At 36.3% G+C, this 27263-nt stretch overlaps 1 protein-coding gene across 1 annotated transcript in view; it reads left to right on the top strand.

Moving 5' to 3' along the window:
* LOC145687806 (prolyl 4-hydroxylase subunit alpha-1-like) overlaps positions 1-27263 on the top strand; it is a 566529-nt gene that overhangs the window by 303041 nt on the left and 236225 nt on the right. The gene's annotated exons all lie outside the window — the stretch shown is intronic.

Here is a 27263-nt window from a genome sequence, read left to right on the forward strand (position 1 = left end):
ATAGGCCTAAATCCATCCATGTTTTACTGTTGGAAACAAAAAGTACTAGGGGCCCCGTTATATCTCGCCAAGACAGCACAAATTTTAGTGACGTCATAGGTCAAAGGTCAATGACCTAGGGGTACTTACGACCATCCCCTCTAGATTTTGGCAGGGGTATGTTGGCCCACGTCCTAAAATTTAGCAGGGGTACATAGGACCACACCCCTTAAATTTTGGAAATTGCCAAATCTAAAAACTCGATATGGTAGGCTAGGGCCAGGGTATGTACCTCTATTAGTATTGGGTGTCCATCTTGTTCTTTTTTAGGGGTACAAAATTACCAAAATGTTAAATTTCGGGGTATTTGACCTAATTCAACCCCTTTGATGAGGTGTTGTTACCCTATATAGTTATATGGGCGTATACAAGGGTCCATTCCTTTCATAAGATATGGTTATATTGATGCACTCCTTTGGGAGGGGTACCTTGGCCCACCCCTTCAATTTTGGAAATTGTCTAATTTAAACATTTGGTATAATAGTGTAGGACCCTAATATAGATCACTATCAATTTGGGTGGTCCACCTCGTTCCATTTTAGGGGTACAAAATTGCCAAAATATAAACGTATGCAATACGTTGTACTACGAGTTTGGTTTTTGACCCATTTTACCCCTTTGATGAGATCCTATTATCTTATGTGATTATATGGGTATGTATAGGGTTCAATTGTCTTACATAAGACATAGGTATATTAGTGCAACCTTTTAAAATTTGGGAGAGATACATTGGCCTACTCCTTAAATTTTGGAAATTGTCCAATTTAAACATTTGGTATTATAGTATAGGAAATCAATATGTATCACTATAAATTTGGGTGGTCCATCTCGTTCCTTTTCCTGGGTAAAGAGCTACCAAAAATGCAATTTCGGAGGTTATTGACCCATTTGATGAGGTCTAATTACCTGACATGATTATATGGGCATGTATAGGGATCTATTCTATTTCTTAAAATATAGATACATTGGTGTGTCCGTTGAAAACTTTGAAGGAGTACATTGCCCCCCCCCACCTTCAATTTTGGAAATTAACAAATGTAAACATTTAATATACTACTATATGACCCTAATATGTATTAGTATAAATTTGGCTGGTCCATTTTTGTTCCCATTTATGGATAAAAATGTTAAAAATTCAAATTTCGGAGGTTACTGACCTCCTTTGATGCGGTTTTATTACCTTATATGAACATATGAATGTGTTCAGGGGTTTAGTTTCTTTTATAAGGCATGAAAACATCGATGCTTTCATCTTAAAATTTGGTAGAGGTACATTGGCTCACTCTTAAAGTTAGAAAATTGCCCAATTTGGTATAATAATATAGGTTCTTATAAATTTCGTTCCCTTTCATGGGTAAAAATTACCAGAAATTAGTATGAGCACGTGTTCGATTATTGACTCAATTTATTCCCTTTGATAAGGGTTTAGCACGTTATATGTGTATGTGCAGAGGTTTATTACCTTTATATTTTTATGTTCCCTTTTAAATTTTTGGGGGGTACATAGAACCATTCCTTAAATTTGGGAATTATCAAATAACAAAATTTGATAAACGTTTTCTAGGACCCTTTGAAAAATGTTGGTGTCCCTCTTATGGCCAAATATTCAAATTTCGAAGGTAATTGACCTATTTTATCTTCTTTGATACGGCTTTATCATTGAATGAGTACAGGATTTATTACTTTTTTTCATAAGACGCAGGTGTATTTGTGTACCAATCTTAAATTTTGGGAGGGGTACATTTCTTATTGTTAAATCAATAATTGGTAGTTGTTCTTGGAATTGGGTTCTCTCATTCTTTGGGTAAATCATTGTCAAATATTATTATGATCACGTGGTCAGTTATTGACCTATGAAGGGATTAGGAGTCCAGGACATTGGTACTTTGAAACTTTGTAGGATAATTTGAGAATTGTCAAAATTAAATTACGTCTTAGTTTTGATTATTCCCGCCTATGAAGCAAATACAAACGTAAAAAATATGATGTACCACGTGATTGACCTTGATGAGGTAGTGTACAGGGATTCATTTCCTTTGTTGTGGTACTTTTTAAGTTTGAGTACATACTTCTAGAAACAGCTGGTTCTGCTATAGTAAACAATTAACGGACATTATTGACCTTATTAAACATATAATGATATGGCTAACCATCGAGAGAGACGATATATCGAGACGATATATTTTAAGACGAATATATCGAGAGAGGTATTCTTTAAATTCGGGAATTGTGATAAACAGAATTTTAACATAATGCGCGAAATTTGAAACAATACTTTGAACTTTAGTCACAGCTCATAGTCTAATATCATTTGTGGTGATTGATATGACCTTGAGCTTTAGAAATCTGATAGCTAACCTTATTGAATCTTATGACTCATAGTCTAAACGCAATAATGCTACAACACTGAACTTTAGTCTCAAGGTGATGTAATCTGACACTGGCAAAGCTATTGTTGATGCAATTTGAATGGATGATCACTATATTTCGTGCAATCTGATTGGTTGATCACTATCTTTCACGCAATCTGACTGGTTGATGATTTTCGAATCTTTGCTGCATTTAGTTCTGAGTTTTGTTTGACATTTATCGATTAGGTATACTGTTTAAAAATCTTGGTTTGAACATTTTCGTTCAACATTTTGCACTCACTGATAAATGTGATCAAAACCGTTCATTTGTTAGTCGAATAGTTAAAAACCGGATAAAATTTGACGGTTAACCGTGAAACATAAAATTATTTGTTTGAACTTTTGTTTGAAATTTTTTGTATGGATTTTTTATGAAAATTTTTTCGTTTCATTTTTTTTGTTTTTCGTTTCAAAATTTTGTTTGAATTTTTTTGTTTGAAAATTTTGTTTGGAAAATTTTGGTTTCAAATTTTTAAGTTTCTGCACTCATTGGTTAAGAACCGTTTCGTAACTGTTTAGAAGAAAACCATCTGGCAACATTGTTTATCATGATGCAATAGTACACGTCATTGAACATGGTAATGCAACGTCATTAGTTTTGCATCATCGTTCGAGATACTATTCTTCATAACGTCATCTTGGCTACTTGTCTGCAGTTTCTAATCTCACGTGATGTGATGAAATCATTTATCAAGATTACTGATTTACAACAGAATATACCTTATAGAATCTTAGCTAGCCAAATGATCCCTACAAAGTTTGGATTAAGAATCGTAGTGAAGCTTGAAAATTATATGAATATTATTTTACCGGCAAGATATTTACCTATGGAGGCATCTAAATAAGAAGAACTATTACGTTTCTTAAACACAGGATCTGTATCTTTATGCTATAAAAGACTCGTTGGACGGAGTCATCAATTTGAGTTTAGTACACAGGAATCTGGATCTGTGAATTTGGCTCCGTCAGCAATTGTGATGAAATCATGAAGTCAAATTTCAGCACATTGCTTTTCAATGACTTCAGCCGTAGCTGTATGCCGAAATCTTTAATCACAGAAAGCGATCTATGAATGTGCTTTGGTTAGCACACTTCTTTCCAATGACGTCAGCAATAACTCTATAATATCAGGAAATACCGTGTCAGCCCATGAAATCATTCGAGCAAGTGCGTTTCAGCAGGAAAAATATGTACTTCGAGCGATAAAGAGTTCCTCTTCGCAAGCTATTGTCCAATAAATATATTCAAAATAAAACATGTCATGGTTGGTATCTGTGCTCCAACATTTGAATCTGTGATTCGATTGGGCAACGCAGAACAATTTGGTGTACAAATGAACTTTGAAGAATGGCAAATATAATGTTCACGAATCGACCAAATGAACGATTATTTTCACGATGAGCTAAATGCGACCATAGTCAAATCATTAGGCTCAAATCATGAAGTGGTGATGCGTACAGTCCTCGAGAAGAAGATGGTGCTGTTACGTGAAAAGAGTACATTACATGAAGCCCGCAACATGGTGTATCTAACGCAATCGGAATGGAACAAATTCATCAATGTATTCCAGTGTGTTAAACATGCAGTGGAAGTGTGCAACAAAAAAAAATATATTCCTGAAAAAGTATTATTTTGAGAAATGTGTTATGCATATTGTACAACATGTATCTAGATGTTATGATGGTTGTCAACATTGTTCGTGGGTGCATACCTTGTATTGATAAACAGTTTGTGATCAAATGAACTGAGTTTCCACCAATTGACATTGCAATAGACCTTAAAAGACTTCAGTTGGAATTAAAATTATACGCTAAAGACGAACTAGTGCAAGAAGCTCAAAATACATTGTATCGACAATATCCAGATCCATTATCTGGTATGGATGTATGTGATTAATCAGTGCAGTGTAATAAAATGACCCATTTCAATGATTTGTGTTTTTCATTTCAAGTACAACCCCATGATCTGACGTGTACTATTGCATCATGATAAACAATGTTGCCAGATGGTTTTATTCTAAACAGTTACGAAACGGTTCTTTACCAATGAGTGCACAAACTTAAAAATTTGAAACCAAAATTTTCCAAACAAAAATTTCAAACTAAAATTTTACAAAGAAAAGTTTCAACAAAAATTTTCAAACAAAAATTTTGAAACAAAATTTTGAAACAAAAAAAAATTGGAACAAAATTTTTTAAACTAAAAATTTGGAAACGAAAAAAATGATTTTTTTTTTCAAACAAAATTTTGAAACGAAAAACAATTAATAAAAAATTTCATACAAAAAAATTCAAGGAAAAGTTCAAACAAATAATTTTACGTTTCACGGTTAACCGTCAAACTTTATCCGGTTTTTAACTATTCGATTAACAAACTAACGGTTTTGATCATATTTATCAGTGAGTGCAAAATGTTGAACGAAAATGTTAAACCAAGATTTTTAAACAATAATCGATAAATGTTAACAAAACTTAAAACTATATGCAGCAAAGATTCGAAAACCATCAACCAGTCAGATTGCGTGAAAGATAGTGATCAACCAATCAGATTGCACGAAAGATAGTGATCATCCATTCAAATTGCATCAACAATAACTTTGCCAGTGTTAGATTACATCACCTTGTGACTAAAGTTCAGTGTAGTAGCATGTATTGCGTTTAGACTATGAGTCATAAGATTCAATAGGGTTAGCTATCAGATTTCAAAAGCTCAAGGACAAATCAAGCACCACCAATGATCTTAGACTATGAGCTGTGACTAAAGTTCAAAGTATTGTTTCAAATTTCGCGCCTTGTGTTAAAATTCTGTTTATCACAATTCCCGAATTTAAAGAATACCTCTCTCGATATATCTGTCTTAAAATTAGCCATATCATTATATGTTTAATAAGGTCAATAATGTCCGTTAATTGTTTACTATAGCAGAACCAGCTGTTTCTAGAAGTATGTACTCAAACTTAAAAAGTACCACAACAAAGGAAATGAATCCCTGTACACTATCTCATCAAGGTCAATCACGTGGTACATCATATTTTTTACGTTTGTATTTGCTTCATAGGCGGGAATAATCAAAACTAAAGACGTAATTTAATTTTGACAATTCTCAAATTATCCTACAAAGTTTCAAAGTACCAATGTCCTGGACTCCTAATCTCGTCATAGGTCAATAACTGACCACGTGATCATAATAACATTTGACAATGATTTACTCAAAGAATGAGATACATCCCAATTCCAAGAACAACTACCAATTATTGATTTAACAATAAGAAATGTACCCCTCCCAAAATTTAAGATTGGTACTCAAATACACCTGTGTCTTATGAAAAAAGTAATAAATCCTGTACTCTTTCAATGATAAAGCCGTATCAAAGAAGATAAAATAGGTCAATTACCTTCGAAATTTGAATATTTGGCCATAAGAGGGACACCAACACTTTTCAAAGGGTCCTAGAAAACGTTTATCGAATTTTGTTATTTGATAATTCCCAAATTTAAGGAATGGTTCTATGTACCCCCCAAAAATTTAAAAGGGAACATAAAAATATAAAGGTAATAAACCTCTGCACATACACATATAACGTGCTAAATCCTTATCAAAGGGAATAAATTGAGTCAATAATCGAACACGTGCTCATACTAATTTCTGGTAATGTTTATCCATGAAAGGGAACGAAATTTATAAGAACTTATATTATTATACCAAATTGGGCAATTTCCTAACTTTAATGGTGAGCCAATGTACCTCTACCAAATTTTAAGATGAAAGCATCGATGTTCTCATGCCTTATAAAAGAAACTAAACCCCTGAACACATTCAAATGTTAATATAAGGTAATAAAACCGCATCAAAGGAGGTCAGTAACCTCCAATATTTTATTTCTTAACATTTTTAATCCATAAATGGGAAGAAAAATGGACCAGCCAAATTTATACTAATACATATTTGGGTCTTATAGTACTATATTAAATGTTTACATTTGGCAATTTCCAAAATTTAAGGTGGTGGCCAATGTACTACTTCAAATTTTTCAACGGATACACCAATGTATCTATATTTTAAGAAATAGAAAAGATCCCTATACATGCTCATATAATCATATAAGGTAATAAAACATCATCAAAGGGGATAAAATGGACCTAAAACCAAACACGTGGTTGTACTAAAATTTGGCAATTTTGTACCTCTAAATGGAACGAGGTGAACTACCCAAATTTATAATAATATATATTAGGGTCTTATACTATTATACCAAGTGTTTAAATTGGGCAATTTCCAAATTTGAAAGGGTGGGCCAAGGTACCCCTCCCAAAGTGGTGCATCAACATACTCATATCTTATGAAAGGGAATGGACCCCTGTGTACGCCCATATAACTATATAGGGTAATAACACCTCATCAAATGGGTTAAATTAGGTCAAAACACCCCGAAATTTAACATTTTGGCAATTTCTTTTACCCATGAAAGGGAACGAGATGGACCCCCAATACTAATTGAGGTACGGCCCTAGGCTACCATACCAAATTTTTAGATTTGGCAATTTCCAAAATTTAAGGGGTGTGGTCCTATGTACCCCTGCTAAATTTTAGGATGTGTCCCAACGTACCCCTGCCAAAATCTAGATGGGGTTGTCCTAAGTACCTCTATTTCATTGATCCCGGGCCAAGGTCATTGACCTTTGACCTATGACGTCACTAATATTTGTGCTGACTCGGCGAGATATAACGGGGCCCCTACTACTAGAAGTATTGAGGAAAATCCTCTAGCTATGATTTCTCGCTGTTTTATAATTTTCTCAGAAAGAATGCCTTTCAAATCTTCATTCATTAATGGTATAGACATTTGTGAATGTTATATCCAAATGTCCAAACAGTATTTTCTTTCAGTAATATATTCCACATAATTTTCACGGAGATATATTAAATAAAACTGTTTTATGGCATTCCATCCGTCTTTTATTTATTTTTACGTATTTTAATTTACAATAATAATATTAATAATAATAATCTAATAATACTAATAATAATAATAATAATAATAATAATAATAATAATAATAATAATAATAATAATAATAATAATAATAATAATAATAATAAAGAAAACAGTCATATTATAAATTTGAATTAAGCCGTGAATTATAACAATATTTGATTATTTTTTAAATGTAAAATTGTAACAATTAAACTATATTACAATAATTGATCAAGATTTCTCCAAATTAGCAAAGCTCTGATGATGAACGCAGTCAGTGCGTTTGAAAAGTAAATTAAAATAAGTAAAGCATGGATGCAACACCAATCAATGAGTTAATTTAATTTATTAGTCATTGGAATAAAAAATGATTGCTACATGACTTGACTGAAATAGCAAACCAGGGTTCTAAATGGTTATTCAAATACATAATCAATTCATTCATTAGTTATTTTAATAATAAAATAACTATTGGAATAATGTTAACGGGACTAATTAGTTATTTATGTTAAGTAGGGAGCGGGATAGTTCAACTGATAATTCATTTTCATTTTTCACGGGACTTTAAGATAAGAGGCGTTTCTCAATTTGACCCCTTTATATAATATATATATATATGTGTGTGTGTGTGTGTGTGTATATATATATGTATAAAGCCCGTATTTAGGTAAGTGCTATTCTGTGCTCGAGCACAGGGCGGCAAAATTTTGGATTGTTTTAAAAACATACTCAATAAAGTAATATTTAAAAGTAGCAACCGCACAATAGAGTCCCGCACAATTGCTAGAAAATATGTTAATGTGTTTAATTCGCTCTAATTACAGTAGTTACTAATTAGGTAGCTTATCTGATTATTTAAAAGAAATCATCCTCCCCAACCTATCTCAAAGGGTGAGGATGAACTTGAACATCATGAAAACGGATACCGCTAAACTCAGCGAGCTCGAAAACTATGAACTCAACACTAGTATCTATCGTTTTCGATTACTTTCAAAATCTCGCCTCCTCCCTGGCGAGTGGATTATGACCTTGAAGTTGAATTGGATTAAAACTGCCACTATTCATATCAGCCACCCCAAATCGATAAATTCAACTCTAATATTGCTCGTGTTTGATTATGCTCAGAATGCCCCAATATTATGCTTATGGAGACTTTGCACCCCCATATCTCAGCTCAGGTGTAACCTAGGGGCCTGAAACACGCCAGTTTGATAACGGGAGCTTCAAAACATATTAACATTTCATGTTTCCATCAATTATGGTTCTCGAATTGAAAAGCGCTACAGACAGATAGACAGCTCAAGAATTAATAGAATCCGTTTTCTCCGGACAGTAAATTAAAACCTACATGAATAAATTACATACCAGTATTGAGAGAATTTGTCCCAATGGATGAGTGGCTAAGCTCGTTTTCTTGTAATCAAGGAGACCCGGGTTGGATTACCGGTGGGGACACAAATGGTTCGTATCCCAAGTTAAGCTGTAGGTTCCGTCCTTAGTACATCATCATCATCCCAAGGAAGGCAATGTCAAACTGTCTTGGGTTCACCTTGACCAGGGACCTTGAATTCAAACACCTACCTTCGGGCAGCACACCACATCATATTCATCAATGAGAGAATTAGGCCATTTAAAATTTTGTTCTAACTTTTGTAACTTGTCATACCTAAACTGCTACTCAACAAGATCTGGTATGTTTGCAAAATCAGGGTTGTTTCCTTTTTTTAACATACATTTATGCGGGGGGCAAATAATTTAGAGCACAGGGGCGCACAATATATAAATACGGACACACACACACACACAAACACACATATATATATATATATATATATATATATATATATATATATATATATACAATGAAAAAGTACTTCCTGGGTATTAAGTTTCCTCCCTATTTAAGTTTCATTGTCTACTAAATATTATTGAGTTCGCCAGTTTTGCCAGTTTGAGTATGACTGTACATCAAATTTTTTCTATTGTAGGGCATTTTATTTGGACACTATATATCTATATATTGTGCACATTCTCCTAATAGGCGATATACTTAATGCATTAGTACGCTGGGGTGGTTCATGAAATGTTAGCAGCCGCGAGCGCATTTTCCTACTCGGAACAAGAAGGGGCATTTCGGACAATAATATTGGCGAATGTATCTCATTATGTATAAGTTTATGCAAAAAGCACAGAAGGAAATTAGCTCTTCTTGCTTCAAGAGAATAGATTGAATAGCTTGGTAAGAGTTCAAGATATTTTTTGTATCGAGGATAGGTCCCCGTGTCTTGATATACTAAATAGTGAGCAAATTTTGATTGAATTGCTTCTAATTGTTGTGTATGATTTTGCGTGCTAGAACACCATATTATGGACGCGTATTCCAGTTTGGTACGTACATATTCAGCATAGAGAATTATAAGAACATTACTATTCTTGAATTCACTCCCAAGTCTGATCTAAAATCCCAGATTTCTGCAAGCGTCATTTATAGTTCGATTTTGGTGAATATCAAACCAGAGATTTGATCATGTTGATACGCCAAGATCAGTTTTTTGGTCAATTCTTTGCATTGGTATGCCATTAATATGATACTCAAATTCGAAGTAATTTATTTTTTTCGTATTAAATATTACACTGCACTTCTCAATGTTTAGTGGTAACTTGTTAATTTCACACCACTCATGAAGTGCATTGATGTCATTCTGCAAATCAATGCAGTCTCTTTCCGAATGTATGACGCGGTCAAGTTTTAAGTCACACTTTTTGTGACTTTATTACTTCAGGTAAATCATTAATATATAAGAGGAATAGCAAAGGTCATAAGTTTGAGACCTGTGAAACACCTGAATGAACTAAAAATTCAGTGGTAAGAACATTTTTGTAGCGAATACGATGTCTGCGTTCACAGAGATATGACGATAAACATTTTAGGATATGAGAAAAATCAAATGTTACCAGCTTGCTAAGAAGAATATTGTGATTAATACCAGCAAACGCCTTACTGAAGAGGCTTTTACCCTCGCTTTACCACTTTTCCTAAGTCACTCATATTTAAATTACACAAGTGAATGGTATAATCTGGGTTTTGTAAAGTACAAAACCCCTATATCATTTTTTTTAGCTTTATATCGAACAGTTGAAAATAAATATGAAACAACTGCGGATTTGCTTGCAGTACTGATCTAACAAAAATAATTTAAAATACGGAAGGGTTTTAAAGTTTTCTATTGTCTTGTGAAAATTATTTTACAGAGCTTACATTAGCTCGTACAACGATAGTTTCAACTTGTATCTTGCACTGCAGATTTGCATTAAAAGTTGAGAGTTATTTTGCAATTTGTATTTATTTATGTTGTAGATCTATTGGACCACTATTGTACTCACGTCCACAACTGAAATCTTTGTCTCCTTTCTCCACCCTTTGGAGTGAAATTTGTAAATTCCATGAAAATAAATAAAGTGCAGATCATATTGTGCACACCAAGACTCACACATACAAACTTTGTCCATATGTACTCAGCATTTCAAAATAATTTTTAATAATAAACCAATATATTTCTTCTATCCACCCATCAGAGTGAAATTACCCAAAACTCCATGATACAGTTTGGGGCTTATAAGTATATATGTATAACCATTATAAAGAATTTCGATTTCCTGGGTCGTATATTTTTCGGAAATCTGATAAAAAGTGAGAAATATTCAACTCCCCTTTCCCTCTCTTAGATTTTGAATGTCACAAAATCCTCTCTTCCTCACAGTCTAGAGTTGAAAAAATAAATTGAATGAAATCTTTAAGTTTAACGTCCCACGATTAGGCTAAGAGAGACGATAATTAAGGCAAGTGAATGATGATGGAAGAATTGGTGGAATGAGAAAGTGGGAGGAAACGGGAGTACCCTGAGAAAACCCACAGACACGACGTTGTCCAGTGAAAATTTTAATTTCTCACGAATATGAGTTTAGCGTCCCTTTCATCAACGATACTATGTGGGACCTGACCTACAGCTTAACGCGGATCTGAAATATATGAGCTGCCGGCGGGAATCAAAGTCGATTCTCTCACGCCAAAAGCGCGTACGCAATCCACATAGCCACAAAGGGGTTCGTTAATTTCGTACACTCAACAATTTTGGAGATTTACGAAAGAGAGGGAAAGGTCAACCTCCTTCTTTCCCTCTTTAGTGCTTTTGGAGATTGGTAGATGAGTAAAACAGTGGGTTTTCTTCTTTGTTTTAGTTATACAGATTACGATTTGCCATTTTGAATAATCTCTGGTTAAAAGATTATTTCATTCATGTGGCCAATGCACAGAAAGGAAACACATATTGGAAACTATAATAACAGTCGGGAGGATTAATTGAAACGGGGAAATGAAAGCACGAGAAACTTGGTTTCCATTCTACTTAAATATAATTCTAAATCAATGGACATTTTATCACTCAATGTCTATCGTACGTAACTATGAGGTTTTCGAGTTCACGCCTAGTACCACTCAAAGAGGATGTAAAATTAGATATAGACCACCACCAGCACCACCTCCACCACTACTACTACTACTACTACTACTACTACTACTACTACTACTACTACTACTACTACCACTACTACTACTACTACTACTACTACTACTACTAATAATAATAATAATAATAATAATAATAATAATAATAATAACCTTTAAAAATGGACATCCTCCGTTTTACCTCTGAGACACATATAGTGTATACAGTGTGCGTGTATGTTATTTATGGAGGACACAACTAAAACAATATATATATATATATACAAACTATCTACTCGCTGCATTAACAATTTTTATTATAGTTATATATGTAATTCAGTCACGTTAGAACCCGAAGTGACCAATTGTTATCGTTACAAGAAGAAATAAAGATTATTTATTGTTTTGGCATGTAAACATACAGAATAACAGGTAAAGCAAAGTTCATTAAGAACAGGTGTCTGCACAATTTTTGTTATTGAAGAAGGTAACGAGTTTCTCATTCAAGTACCATGTCGTCTCTCTGCTTTAAAGTTGAATATAAAGAGTGCGTAAATTACTTTTCCTTTTATGAATCGTGTATTATGTGTTTGCAGTACCGGATTCGGTTCCTGTTTGTATGAGGAACCATAAAGCATAGGAAAATTAAGCCAAAAATGCCTCAAAACGGGAAAAAACATTAGAAAGCAAATTTCATTTTAACACGTTCCATGGACTCCCCTGATACTCCATAGAAAAGTCCCGAAAAATCCGACGTAGGCAGCCACCTGAAAGGACGTCATCAGTATGGCGGCCACGCAACTACGACTACTTATGCTTATGCGTTAATATCTCATCACAGAACTGAGATACGAACTTCGTTCTGGTGCCAAATCAAAGATAAAGAATTTCTTAAGTGATTTCACTCAATATCGTTCTTAAGTGTTGCAGCCATTTTTGAATATAGCAGTTATTATCTTAAAAATTAATTTTCTCCTTTTCGTTTTATTTTTTATAGCAGATTACTATAAAACTATCAGATATACGAAAAAACACCTCAAAATAAACGTCATAGGGTGGATGTTTACCTTCCTAGAGATACCAATATTATTTCTGTATCTTAACAATTAAGGGAAATAGTCCAGTTTATGTAGCGCAAGGTGATGAATTTTCAGCACAAATTACGCTAAACATGTGAGGATAATTTTACAATCAAAGGCGAAAAATGTTTGAAAAACAAACTTTTAACACATTTTTTAAACCGCTGAAACTCCTGAAAAAAATCGTCGATAATTACACATGAGTAACCTCATGGAATGACGCAATCAATATGGCGGCGATGCGAATACATTCATTTATGCTTATACGATAATATCTCATCACAGAACTGAGATAAGAACGTTGTTCTGGTGCCAAGTTAAATGTACATATTTCAAATGAGTTCAGTTAATATAGCTTTTATGTCCTACCGCCATTTTTAAATATGCTGGGTGTTATCTTAAAAATTAATTTACTCCGTTGCATTTTATTTGTTTGAAATTAGTTTATTATGAAACTACCAAATACATAGATACGAAATATTTTTAGTATTTTAAAATAATATTGATATCGCTAATTTACTTGGCTTTGTAATAGCAAAAAGTCTGCATTTTACTATGTGATATTATTAAACAAAATTATTATTTAAAATAGCGAATATTAAACAACTTATAATTAGAAAAATAACAAACATAACACATATATTTAATCAAAATTTAGAGATCATTTACTGCATTATAAATTACATAACCTACCTCTCTACAATTGAATTTTAACTGTTTTATTCATTAATGTTTCTGAATCGTTTAAAAGATTGTTTTGAAGTTTATTCAATACCATTAAAAATATAATTATCGTCTTCTAATGAATTTAATACTAATTCATGTGTGCATGACTTTCCCGCACATTCTCCACACATTGATGTACAGTGGAGTCCTTCTTTTCGGAACTCACAATTTCTGGAACAATCACTTTTTCATCCACACCGTACGAGATGTAGTAGATTATCTGACGCTGGTAGCAAAGTTTATGCCACGGGGAAGCACTACCCCACCTCTATTTTTCATCCACATTCCTTAGGCGAAACGTGATTTCCGTTCCGCTCTTGTATCTGATGGTACACTCGAAAACTATGCTGGTGCACTGTAACTGAACTTGGAGGGAGGCTTGCGAGGATCATGATATAATTCGTTTTTTTTTTTTTTTTTTTTTTTTTTTTTGCAACAGTTTAGATATGTTTCTTAAATCTTGTCCTGTTGAGTCCATCTGTTATTTTTGCGCCGTACAGTTTCACAATAAATGCTTCTCCTACAAAAATAAAAATATGTTTAAATTAATACAACGGAAATTTACCCTTTCCTAAAAATAAAAGAAATATGTAAGAGAAAATTTTCTCACAGTGTTATAGGGAAAACATTTCAAAGAGTGACCTTCAAATGCAAAACCCATTTATTCACATTAGGTGCCAAGGGGGAATACGTTATTTCTTGACCAGGATCCAGTGATAACCCAAACCTACTCTTTCACCGTATTGTCTGCGTTGTAAGGAGTGAAGAACTTTGCTTGAGGTACGAATTATCTCCATTTTCCCAAACTCTGCTCGATAATGTTGTACTAGGTAAAGGAACGAAGTCGAAGATAATATATGTCATTGTCAAGATGTGTGACTTACAGCATGTGTGTGACCAAGAACCCGCGATTTGTTCTTGATGGTGGTGATCTTTCAAATCAAGTACATTGGCCTCTGTTATCTATGGTGAAATTTGTCATAGGTATCTTGAACACATAAATAGTCATTACGGAACCAATGCGGTCGTTGCTTTCGACGGGAACGAAAAACCAAGTACAAAATATGTTTTTCATGTACGAAGATCTCTTGGGAGGCCAGGTAGCACGAAGCTGAAAGTAACAGAATTGAACGTCTTGCCCGCTCTACAAGAGAAGTTATCGTCAAACACAGCCAATAAATCAAATCTGACTATCACTGGATCCTGGTCAAGAAATAACGTATTCCCCCTTGGCACCTAATATGAATACTTGGGTTTTGCGTTTGAGGGTCACTCTTTGAAATGTTTACCCGATAACACTCTGGGAAATTTTCCTCCTACTTATTTCTTTTATTTTTTAGAAAATGGTAAATTTCCATTGTATTAATTTAAACGTATTTTTATTTTTGTAGGAGAAGCTTTTATTGTGAAATTGTGCGGCGTAAAAATAACAGATGGACTCAACAGAACAAGATTTAAGAAACATATCCAAACTGTTGTGAAAAAAGGAAAACACACCAAATTATATCATAAATTTTGCAAGCCTCCCTCAAGGTCAGCAGTAGTGCAGCAGCATAGTTTTCGAGCGTACCATCAGATACAAGAGTAGAAGGGAAATCATCTTTCGCCTGAAGAATGTGGATATTGAAGAAGAATACGATAATTATATTTGTAATGATATTGAAGAAACTTCAAAACCATCTTCTAAACGATTCAGGCACATTAATGAATAAAACAGTAAAAATGGAATTGCAGAGAGGTAGGCTATGCAATTTGTAATGCAGTAAATGATCTCTAAATTTTGATTAAATATATGTGTTATGTTGTTAAACAAAATTTTAAATCTGTGTTATATTACAACAGTAAAATGTTTAATATTTGCTATTTTAAACAATATTTTTGTTTGATAATATCATATACGAATTTTTTGCCATTACAAAGCCAAGTAAATTAGCGATATCAATATTACTTTAAAATACTAAAAATATTTCGTATCTATGTATTTGGTAGTTTCATAGTAATCTGATTTCAAACAAATAAAGTGCAACGGAGTAAATTAATTTTTAAGATAACACCCAGCATATTTAAAAATGGCGGTAGGACATAAAAGCTATATTAACTGAAATCATCTGAAATGTGTACATTTAACTTGGCACCAAAATGACGTTCTTATCTCAGTTCTGTGATGAGATATTTTCGTATAAGCATAAACGAATGTATTCGCATGGCTGCCATATTGATTACGCCCTTCCAGGTAGTTGCTCATGAGCAATTATTGACGATTTTCTCAGGAGTCTCAGCAGTTTAAAAAAAATGTGTTAAAAGTTTGTTTTTCGAACGTTTTTCGCCTTTAATTGTAAAAATATTATCACATGTTTAGCGTAATCTAGGTGCTGAAAATTCATCACCTGGACTAGTTCCCTTAATTATTAAGATACAGAAATAATATTGGTATCTTTTGACAGGTAAACCTTCAATCTATAACGTTTATTTCGAGGTGTTTTTCCGTATATTTGAGAGTTTCATAGTAATCTACTATAAAACAAATAAAACGAAACAAAGAAAATTAATTTTTAAGATAATAACCGCTTTATTTAAAAATGGCAGCAATACTTAAGAACGATATTGACTGAAATCACCTGAAATATTCTTTATCTTTGATTTGGCACCAGAACGAAGTTCGTATCTCAGTTCTGTGATGATATATTACCGCATAAGCATACGTAGTCGTACTTGCGTGGCCGCCATATTGGTGACGTCATTTCAGGTGGTTGTCCACGTGGGATTTTTCGGGACTTTCTGTGTAGTATCAGGGAAGTCCATATAACTTGTTAAAATGAAAATTTGCTGTTAATATTTTTTCCGTCTCTAACTCTTGTGTTCGAAAAAAAAAGTTAATGAATGAAATCTTCTAAATGTAAATTAAATTCAATACTTTTGTGGTTTACAAAAGGAGACGCCAGTTGATCACTCGTTTTAACCGGATTCCACCTGTTTTTTTTAGATTTGATTATTATTTATCCTTTTAAATAAGATTGTTCGAACTCTTAAAGAACATCTATGTCTGTCTGTATCAACAGGTATCAGGTATCAGCGTGAATCGCTTTCCTGGAATCAATTCATCATCCCAAGAGTAGGCCCCATCTCATTCCTTGATCCTCTGTTCAAACCAGAGTGGTAACAATTATCAATTTCCAGCTTCAACGTTGATTTCCATAGAACATAAACTGTAGCAGGTATCGACAAGCGTTATTTTAAACCGATTCAACGTGTCTAGAATAGATGTAAGCTTTATCTGCATTTCTCTACTTAAGAGTCTTCATCCCGGCAAAATTAAAATACCGCTAATTTTACATTAATTATGTGATATCTTCAAATATATAAAAGATAATCGAAATGTGGAACAAGAGCGCTCTAGACAATATCATTTTACATGAGAAACCGTTATCACGACTCACTTATCTACTTTCGATTTCAAGCCATTTTGAAAATCGGCATTTATTTTCGCGTTTCTAAACAGTTGAAAACATAAAGCCACTAGGTGACTTGTGATAACGGTACCTCACGCAAAATAATATTGTCTAGGGCGCTCTTGTTCCATATTTCAAGTATCTTTTATCTATTTCAAGATATCACAATTACTGTAAAATTAGCGGTATTTTAATTTCGCTGGGATGAACACTCTTAATTGGAAGTAACAGAAATGTAACACTACTTCTGGTTTTAATACTGATCTCCATAGAGCATAAACGGTACGAAGCAGCGAGAAGCGTTTCTTTGGAACCGATTCAGTGTCCCAAGAATAGATTCCATCTCCTCCGTTAACTTTCAATTCAAACCGGAAGTAGTAGAAATTAACCACTTTTGGTATCAGAGTTTATTACTATAGAACAAAGAACGTTAGCAAATGGCGGCAAGTATTTTTTGAACCGATTCAGCATCTCAAGGCAAGGTACAAGCTTTACCTGTATTTGCTACTATGAACAGAAGTGTACGCAAATATTTATTACTTGTTTCTCTTTCGATAGTGATATGCATAGATCAAAATCGGTATGATATAGCAATAAACGATATTTCTCAATGGATTCAGCATCGTATAAATAGGTTACATCTCACTTGTTTGTCCTCTATTTAAATCGAGTAGATACTAATATTTTCGGTTTCAGCGTTGACCGTATGAGACAGCGACAAGAGATGTTTTGGAATCGTTCTAGCGTCTGAAGAAAATTTGCCTTCAAAGCATGTATCTCTCTACTGAAACCGAAAGTAGTAGAAGTTAGCTGCTTTCAACACTGATCTTCGTAGAGCAAAAATGGTAAGAGATAGCGAGAATCAGAATGTTGATATGAATTTCTGCCACTTCCGGTTTCAATAGAGAGATGCATGCTCTGTTCTATAAGGATTAATGTTGAAACCGGAAATCGTTGATTTATAGCTCTCCCGGTTGGAATAGAGAGTTAACGGAGAAGAGCCTATTATTTGGAGGCTAAATCGATTGCAAAAGACATCTTTTCGATATATTTTTACCGTTTTGCTGGAAGGGTATCAACGTTGAAACTGAAAATAGTTAATTTCAACCACTTTCGTTTCTCGTAGAGTATTATTGATAGTGATAATGTGTTCTCTTGTGACGCTTAATCAATTGCAAGAAATTGCTTGTCAATATATATTACCGTTTGTGTTCTACTTTGATCAACGTTGAAACTTAAAATGATTGTTTTCTACCAATTCGAGTTTGAATAAAAGGTTAGCGAAGGCGATGAAACATTTTCTTTGGACACTGAATCGATTGCAGAAACTGCTTCTCGATATATTTTACCGTTTTTGTTCAATTGGATCTACGTTGAAATCGAAAGTGGTTAATTTCTAGTACTTAGACTGTAAAAAATGAGCAACAGAAAATGACTACCACTTTAGCGTTCTACTTGTGTGTTAATTCAGCGGCAAGCACATCGCCTTCCGGGCATATCAGAAATAAATCTTTACTACCTGGGAGAATTTTCATTGGTATTTATCGTTTAATATGAGCAAAGCTTTGCAAAATATCTTTGGCACTTATGCCAAGTAACGAATAATGTTAGATGTTTCCTGTTATCGATCATAATAATATTGTTGTAAACCTGTGAATCGTCTGACAACAGTTACATAGACAACAGTTCTGTAATCTTCTGTTCATACATGCCAATACACAAGAATAACAGATAAAGAAAACAGATGGAATCACTGCTCTCTGTGTAACTGTTATCAGATGATCCAAAGGTTTACAACAATATTATTGTGACTGATTAGAGAAAACATAGAATGAGTTTAGTTACTTGCCACAAATGGGAAATATATTTCGCAAAGCTTTGCTCGTACCAGCCAATAAAAAAGCAATACAAATACTCACAGCCAGTAATGAGGTATTTTTGATTTGCTCTAAGGCGACGTGCTTGGTGTCTCATTCTTCCAGACGATAATCCTTTCACAGCTCCAATTTCTACATCCGATATCGCCACCGTCGTAAATCGCAAGCGCAACACAGCTCCAGGTATCGACCACATAACTTATCGTCATATCAAAGAGGATCCTTATTGTCTTCTTCTGCTTCTTTCATATATATACTCCTTTATTCTCCGGACCGGCTATATCCCTTGTGGCTGGAAGACTTCTTCCACTCTTATGTTTCTTAAGCCCAAAAAACCTCCAGATTCTGTTGCTTCTTACCGTCCAATACAATTAACCTCCGTCTTTAGCAAAATTCTTGAGCGCATCATTGTCATCAGACTACATCACCATCTTTCTCAATATAATATCTTGCCTGTACGCCAAGCTGGTTTCCGACCTAATTTCAGCATCAATGATCAATTTCTCAGACTCCTTAACCTCATCACGAATCATTATAACACTGCTCGGCCTTCATGCCTCATTCTTTTTGACCTAGAGAAGGCTTTTGATAAAGTGTGGCATTTAGTCCTCATGTTCAAACTTCACCGTTTTAGGCTTCCACTCTCCTACCTCCGTTTCATATTCCATTTTCTTTCTAACCGCCTATCTTATGTTACCATCAATAGTTCCTCATCACGTCCGATCTTTATCCATTCTGGTGTACCTCAAGGCTCCACTCTCTCGCCTCTTCTATACCTTCTGTTTGTAGCTGATATGCCAACCCTTCCTCCCAATATTCATACTTTTCAATATGCAATGACACTGCCTTTCTTTGCACGGCCAGAACTATTCAACAAATCAATTCTGCTCTCCGCCTCGCAATAGACTCTTTTCTCCGATGGTGTACAAAGTGGCGCCTCAATATTAACTCAACTAAGACACAAGCTATCGTCTTCATACCACCTCGAAAACGTTCTCGGGTTCAGAAAAATCCCAATCTACTCAATCTCGAGGTTCACGGTACACGAATACCACCTACTAAACAGGTTACCTACCTTGGTATCACCATCGATCATCACTTAACTTGGCGGCCACATCTTCAAGCAATCATTTGTAAAGCGTATGCTCGGCTAAATTTACTGAAACGTCTAGTTGGTACAACATGGGGATTGCAACCCACTACAATCCTTAATACGTATAAGGTATTCTTACGCCCAGTTCTAACATATGGTCATCCCGCTTGGATTGCTGCACTACCTTTTTTTCTATCAGACATTACAAGTACTTGAAAGGCACGCATTTCGTCTTTCTTATAGGATCAAGCTTCCCAGTCCGACGCAGGAGCTTTACGACCGCATCACTTTTCCTAGCATTCTCCGTTACCTTGAACAGTTACGAGTAAAGTTCATCACAAACCGGTTTCAGCAACGTCATACATTACTTCTGGATACTATGGATGCCGACCGCCACTATGATTTAGGATATAAATTTTCTACTTGCCCTCTATCCCTACTCTTCTCTTTATATCTCAAAACCATTCCACCGGACCATCCAGATCATTTTGTCGCTTCAGCTTATTCTTCTGATCACCTTCCACTTCATATATCACCTACATATGCTGCACCGTAACCTATTGTGCTAACAGGGCTCCGCTTGTCCACATTACTGTCCAGAGCAGCCCCTGGACAAGAAGATAATCTGCATGCGTCTAACTAACATATCCTTGTGTTGTCCTGTCATATGCACTTCATTGTCATTGTTTTTTTTTTGTCCTCATGATTATGAACAAAGTTCACAATGCCCAATAAAATTGAATAAAATGCAATAAAAACCATAAAATGAAATTATGATCTAGAAATAAAATAAATGATTTTTCCGATTCTCTTCAGTTCCCATAGACCACCTCCAATATCCTTCCTTCCCGAGTCTCTGCACTCCTCACTCCGGATAGAGGGCGTAACCCTCGCAAGGGAGCTAGCCTTTGGCTAGCAGAAAGAACTTGGTGTGTGGCATACTTTTCCAGAGTTTGCTCTGAAGCGTCATCAAGTGCATGATAACGAGATTTGAACTATCCTTCCTGTTCCACATCCTAAGCTTCTTGTCTGTCTCTTTCTTGAGATCCTCTCGTCAGACTTATCCAGTCAAGGGCGGTCGGATCTACGGATTGAACCAGAGGGGCTGCTCCACCTGGACAGCTATCCAAACGCGTTGTCCTACCTTCATCATCTCATTCATCTTTCATCAGAATCTCATCGGTCAGAGTCACGGCTTATTACTTTCCAGGTCTGCAAGATGGCGAACCCAAATGCTTCGGGTGGACCCATAGTGGATGGCCGACACGCTAATCTACCACCTGTTTTTCTTCCTCCTCCCTCCTCTTCGGCCACGAATGTGGTCAAGCTGAAGGATACGGGTAACAGACAGCGAACCCAGTCGGGCAGTTCAACTGCTTCTACGACATCAAACGCTTCCACGCGATCCAGATCACCACGAAGCAAGCAACTGTATTCTGATACTGTAACGCAGCCTCAGGTGAAAAAGCAGCATCGAGATAAACCATCAGACTCTTCAGATATGGATGCAGCCGATGACCACACTGCTAATGAAACCAATCATACTCAGTCATCACTCATCAGTCATCACATCTCTCCGGATAAGCCCTTTCTTCACTCATTTCTCCTTCAGCAATACTATACAAACTTCAGCAACGAAAAGTTCATAACAATTCAACTCCGAAAATATCTACCTAGTATACCTTTAACAGAAGTCATTAAAACTAGGAACGGATACATCTTCAAATCGCAAGACCCACAATTCGCCACTACAATCAGGAATAAGGCTTCATTCGAAATCTTCGGCAAACAGGCTACCATCACCTCACTCAGCTCAACTCGACGCAAACAAGCACCTCCACCAAAACGACCTCCACTACTTTCAGTAGTGATTCGAGGAGTCGATCCAACCTACAGTGATGAAGAGATTTATGAAGAACTTCAATACGAAGGACATACCATCAGCAAAGTCTTACGTATTCGAAACAATGTTGGTCCCACTTACATGGTACGTGTCCTCACGTCATCTCAAGACACCATTGATAATCTCCTCACGGCAGGGGCTCTTATCTATAAACGAAAACATCGTGTCGAAACATCACGTTCTTCTCCACCTTTGCCTCTCCCGTGTGAAAAATGCCAGGTATACAACTCTCATCCTACTACTCAGTGTACAAACTCTATTGTCTGCGGTTACTGTTCAGGGCCCCATCAAACTCACATCTGCCCAAACATGCAACAACCTCCGAAGTGCCCCACGTGCAATGATCAACATCCCGCATATAGTTATAAATGTAAAGGCAAACCTACAGCTCAAGAATCACATCCAGAACTTGTTGTACCTTTACGGGCTGCAGAACAGACCGCTTCTACCAACCGCACCGTTGACGAGCCTGTCACAGTTAGCAAACTACTTGAATTCATTGCTCTGGCATTACAAAATATACATCCATTCCAACGTCAACATGTTCTTCAACAGATCATTACTTCCGCCAAATCTACTTTTCATGTGTCATTATACGCCACATACTCCAACAACTACGTTCACTTCCACACCACCAAACTCGAAGCAGCAGTATAATTCTAGTAACTGTGGACATCATTTTCTTATTTCTCAATTTCCGATATCTTCTTAAAAACAAAGCAGTATTTGAGACTCTCTTAATGGAAGAACAAGTTTCAGCATTTCTGTTAAATGAAACCTTTCTAAAGCACACTACTTCCTGCATTATTCCGTGATACACAATATTACGTCATGATAGTTTCATCCCAGCAATCAGAGCCAACGGAGGTGCAGAGATAGGTTTTCGTCATTCAATTCCATTTCGTTCACATCCGTATCCTGTATTACATATCCCCGAATACATCATCGCTACCTTATATTTCAAAAATATCGCTCTTATCCTAACCACAATCTACATCCGCCCAGGCCTTCCCATTCCTCACGACTTTTTTTCACACCTCTCAATCACATAAATATTTTATTATTCTTGCCGATATCAATCTTCGTAGCCGTTCTCAAGCAGAACGCGATGACTTTACCGACTTCATCACAGTCCATACCAGCGGCACTCTGCTTGCACTACCGTCCCCAACTCGTCCCATCAGTAATACTACACCGGATATAGCATTGGTCTCCAACACTATTATCACCCGTTGTACAGTAACTGTTCTGGACTTAATGGGGAGCGACCATGCGCCCATCAAGCTCACCTATCATTCCAGTCTTACTTCTCCTACAACATCACCTTCACCACGTCTATCACCACGTTACGGTAAAGCTGATTGGTCATCGTATCGCTCCTATATATCAAACGCACTGGCAGATTACGAATCACCAAATACACAAGATGAACTCACACACCAGGTTGATACAATCACCACTGTAATTCAACAGGCTTCCTCTCTATATATTCCACAGTCTGAATCCATCCCACATCGACCGAAACTTCCACCACAATATTGTTCGCCGCTCACGTCAGTCATACTGAGAATTCTTGCGCACCCGCAATCCTGAAGCTCTAAGCCTTCATCGTCAACTCCAAAGAACAGTTCATAACTACATTTCGGCTTATAAATTACACCAATGGGTGAAAACCTGCAATCATCTTTCCGACACAGCTCATCCTACTCTGTACTGGAAGCGCTTCAATGCACTCTGTGGTAAACACACCAGGACCCCATACCCTCTTCTACTACACGAAGCTCCACTTCATTCCGACACAGATAAAGCAAACCCCTTTGCTGCCTATCTGCAGAGAATTTTCACTCCATCCGAGTCGGACAACACAGACATACCTCATCCAGTCAATCAAATCAATCTTAACACTAGATCTTTGCAACCGAACATCACTCATGCACTTCCCGACCATGTTCTCACTAGCCCTATCACAGTTTCCGAAATCTCATCTGCCATCCAGCGAAAACGAAACACTGCACCTGGCTTCGATTCTATTACTTACAGACACATTAAAGAAAGTCCTATAGCGCTACTGACACTTTTGGCATTTATATATACGTTTATACTCCGAACAGGATTTTTTCCTAACGACTGGAAAGTATCTAAAACACTCATGTTTCCCAAACCTAATAAGCCTCCATCAAATGTCTCATCCTATCGCCCCATACAGTTAACGTCTACATTCAGCAAAATATTCGAACGAATACTTGTCAAACACCTACATCCCTATTTACTTGACCGCCAACTACTCACACCAAGCCAGATTCCGACCATCATTTTCAATCAACGATCAACTACTCCGCCTCACAACTCTTATCACCAATCATTACAACTCCATTCAGCCCTCCGTTCTTCTCCTATTTGATCTCGAAAAAGCATTTGACAAGGTTTGGCACATAGCACTCATATTCAAGCTCATCAAATTTGAGTTTCCGATAACCTATGTTCGCATTATTTACCAGTTTCTAGCATGTCGCTTCTCATACATTGCTATTAATGAGCAGCTTTCCCATCCTATATTTCTTATGTGTGGGGTCCCTCAAGGTCCTTCTCTTTCCCCTCTCTTATACATCCTGTTCGTTGCAGATCTTCCGCAGCTGCCTCCCGACGTTCACCTCTTCCAGTATGCTGACGACACTGCTTTTCTTGCTCTAGGCAAAACCATCCAAGCCATAAACATTTCATTACAAGCCGCTATAAATCGTTTCACTCACTGGCGTTCTCTATGGAAGCTCAAAATAAATTCCCCCAAAACTCAAGCCATCACTTTTGTTCCACCTCGGAAACGTAACAAAGTTCATCGCAATCCATCCCTCCTATCGCTCACTGTCCATGATACACTCATCACTCCAACTCGCACTGTCACATACTTAGGCATTATCTTCGATCAACATCTCACCTGCAAACCGTACCTCCAAAGTGTAAAAACCAAAGCCTACAACCGACTGAACTTGCTCAAACGCCTAACCGGTACTACCTGGGGTCTTCAAGCCAATGTTGTATTGAATACCTACAAAGTCTTCCTTAGACCATTTCTTACGTATGGCTTTCCAGCTTGGATTTCCGCTTCTTCTTCCTACTACAACAAACTAGCCATTCTTGAACGACATACTTTTCGCATTGCCTTCCGAATCTCTCTGCCAAGTCCGACTTGTGATCTCTATCCATTGATCTCATTTTCTACTCTCCGCTATCACCTTGAAGCGCTCCGTTTAAAGTTCATCACTCAACGTTACACACATCACCAACCTCTTCTCTTTGACACAATGCATCACCTTGCACTTCGCTCCGCTCCCACGTGATATCATTATACCCCACTTCACCTTCTGTTTTCATTATACTGCTACACAGTACCACACCAGACCACCTGGATCGACAACTCCTTGACGAATATCGCCTGCATGTTCATCTCCCTCATATTTTCCCATCATTTTGTGCACAGTGATTCCATAATTTACTAACAGGGCTCAGCACGTCCTCATCAGCTTAGAACAGCCTCTAGGCAGAAGATAACCACATTTGTCTCTCTAACATTCCTCATGATATGTTGTGGCGTCAAGTGCCCCTCACTTCATCTCTCACCTCCATCAGTGCTTATGATTTCTAATTTGTATCTTAGTTATATCCTAATTTCGGGAGTTCTTTTCTTTATTGTTACTTGTTCTAAGTTCCTTCGTTTACTGTTTCATTTCCGCTCTTATATCTTCCTAATTTAGATAATTTTGGTAATTACTCGTTTCTTGTTCCGTATTCTTTCATTTACTGTATTATTTTGTTGTTTTCGATAAATCTGTACAATGTATAGTTCCTTCTACCTCTGCTGTATGTTTATGATGGTAGAGATCATAAAGACCTCAGTGAAAATGACGAAATAAAGTTATCAAAAACCCCATAGCCCATCCATCCTTTTCCAACTCCTACTAGACCTCTAACCTCCCTTCCCTAAAAGAGGGTGTAGCCCTCTAACAGGTTGCTAGCCCATGGCTAGCCTTAAAAAAACTTAGTGTGTGCATCTTTCCTCGAACCTAACTTCTCTTGTAGCAGTTACTGTACTATGCTGTGATCAAGTATAGCAAACGTACTTGTGAGACCAGTACAGATACCCTACTTAGGAGTCTGACAGAAGGTTTTCATCTTCGGGATGGTATTAAGTAACGATTTTGAAGGTCATTGTTTTCATACTCTGACCAACTCTTAGTCGCTTTGCGACACAGGTTGCTCTGTTGGATTTCGAACTTCGCATACGAATTAGGCCATGCATAACGGAATTCCTCGCACAGTTTCACAACGTCCATCTAGTTCTGCCAAATCTTCAAAAAATGTCTCTTCACCTCCATCTCGTTCTCGCTCACCAAAACAACCTCGAACATCTAGTACCATAGAGACAGCTACTTCTAAGCCTGCACGTTCTCGCTCACGCTCGCCAGTACGAATTCCATCTGAAACTAATCTTCACGGTGCATCCATGGAGTACACTTCAACAGAGACTTCTGCTATTCCTTCTGCCTCTGTCAATCCTCAACAGCCAACTCTTTACAACTTTCTACTGACCAATTTCAACACTAAATTCAAGACTCCAAAACACATCTTTCAGCAACTTATAAAATATGTTCCGCGTGTCGAAATCAGTGAAATTATCTTCAGAAATAATGGAGTTATTTTGCAATCCTTTAACCCGGATTTCCATTGCCATGTGCGGAACAAGGCAACTTTTGAGATTTTTGTCAAAAACGCCAATATAACAGAACTCCAACCCAGACAAAACAAACAACCTTCGCCTCCTCGAAAGCCATCTATGTTATCTGTAATCATGAAGGGCGTTGACCCTGAATATACTGACACTGACATCGAGGAAGAGCTGAAAGCGGAACAAGTTCAAGTACATAAGTGCATTCGAATCCGGAATGACCAGGAACCCACCTATCTAGTACGTGTATTAACTCCTGAACAATCTGTAGTTGATCAGCTACTTCTTACAAGAGCATACATTTAGAGACGGAGACACAAGGTTGAACCCTCAAGAACTCCAGCACCGCAGCCTATACGCTGTGAACGGTGCCAAGCATATAATCAACATGTGACCAAAGATTGTATAAAATCTTTGATTTGTGGATACTGTACCCAACCTCATGCTACTCGAAATTGTCCTAATGTAAATACATATCCTAAATG

This window comes from Thermobia domestica, chromosome 6 (genome assembly GCF_964235325.1).
Source record: "Thermobia domestica chromosome 6, izTheDome1.hap1.1, whole genome shotgun sequence".
Taxonomy (NCBI): domain Eukaryota; kingdom Metazoa; phylum Arthropoda; class Insecta; order Zygentoma; family Lepismatidae; genus Thermobia; species Thermobia domestica.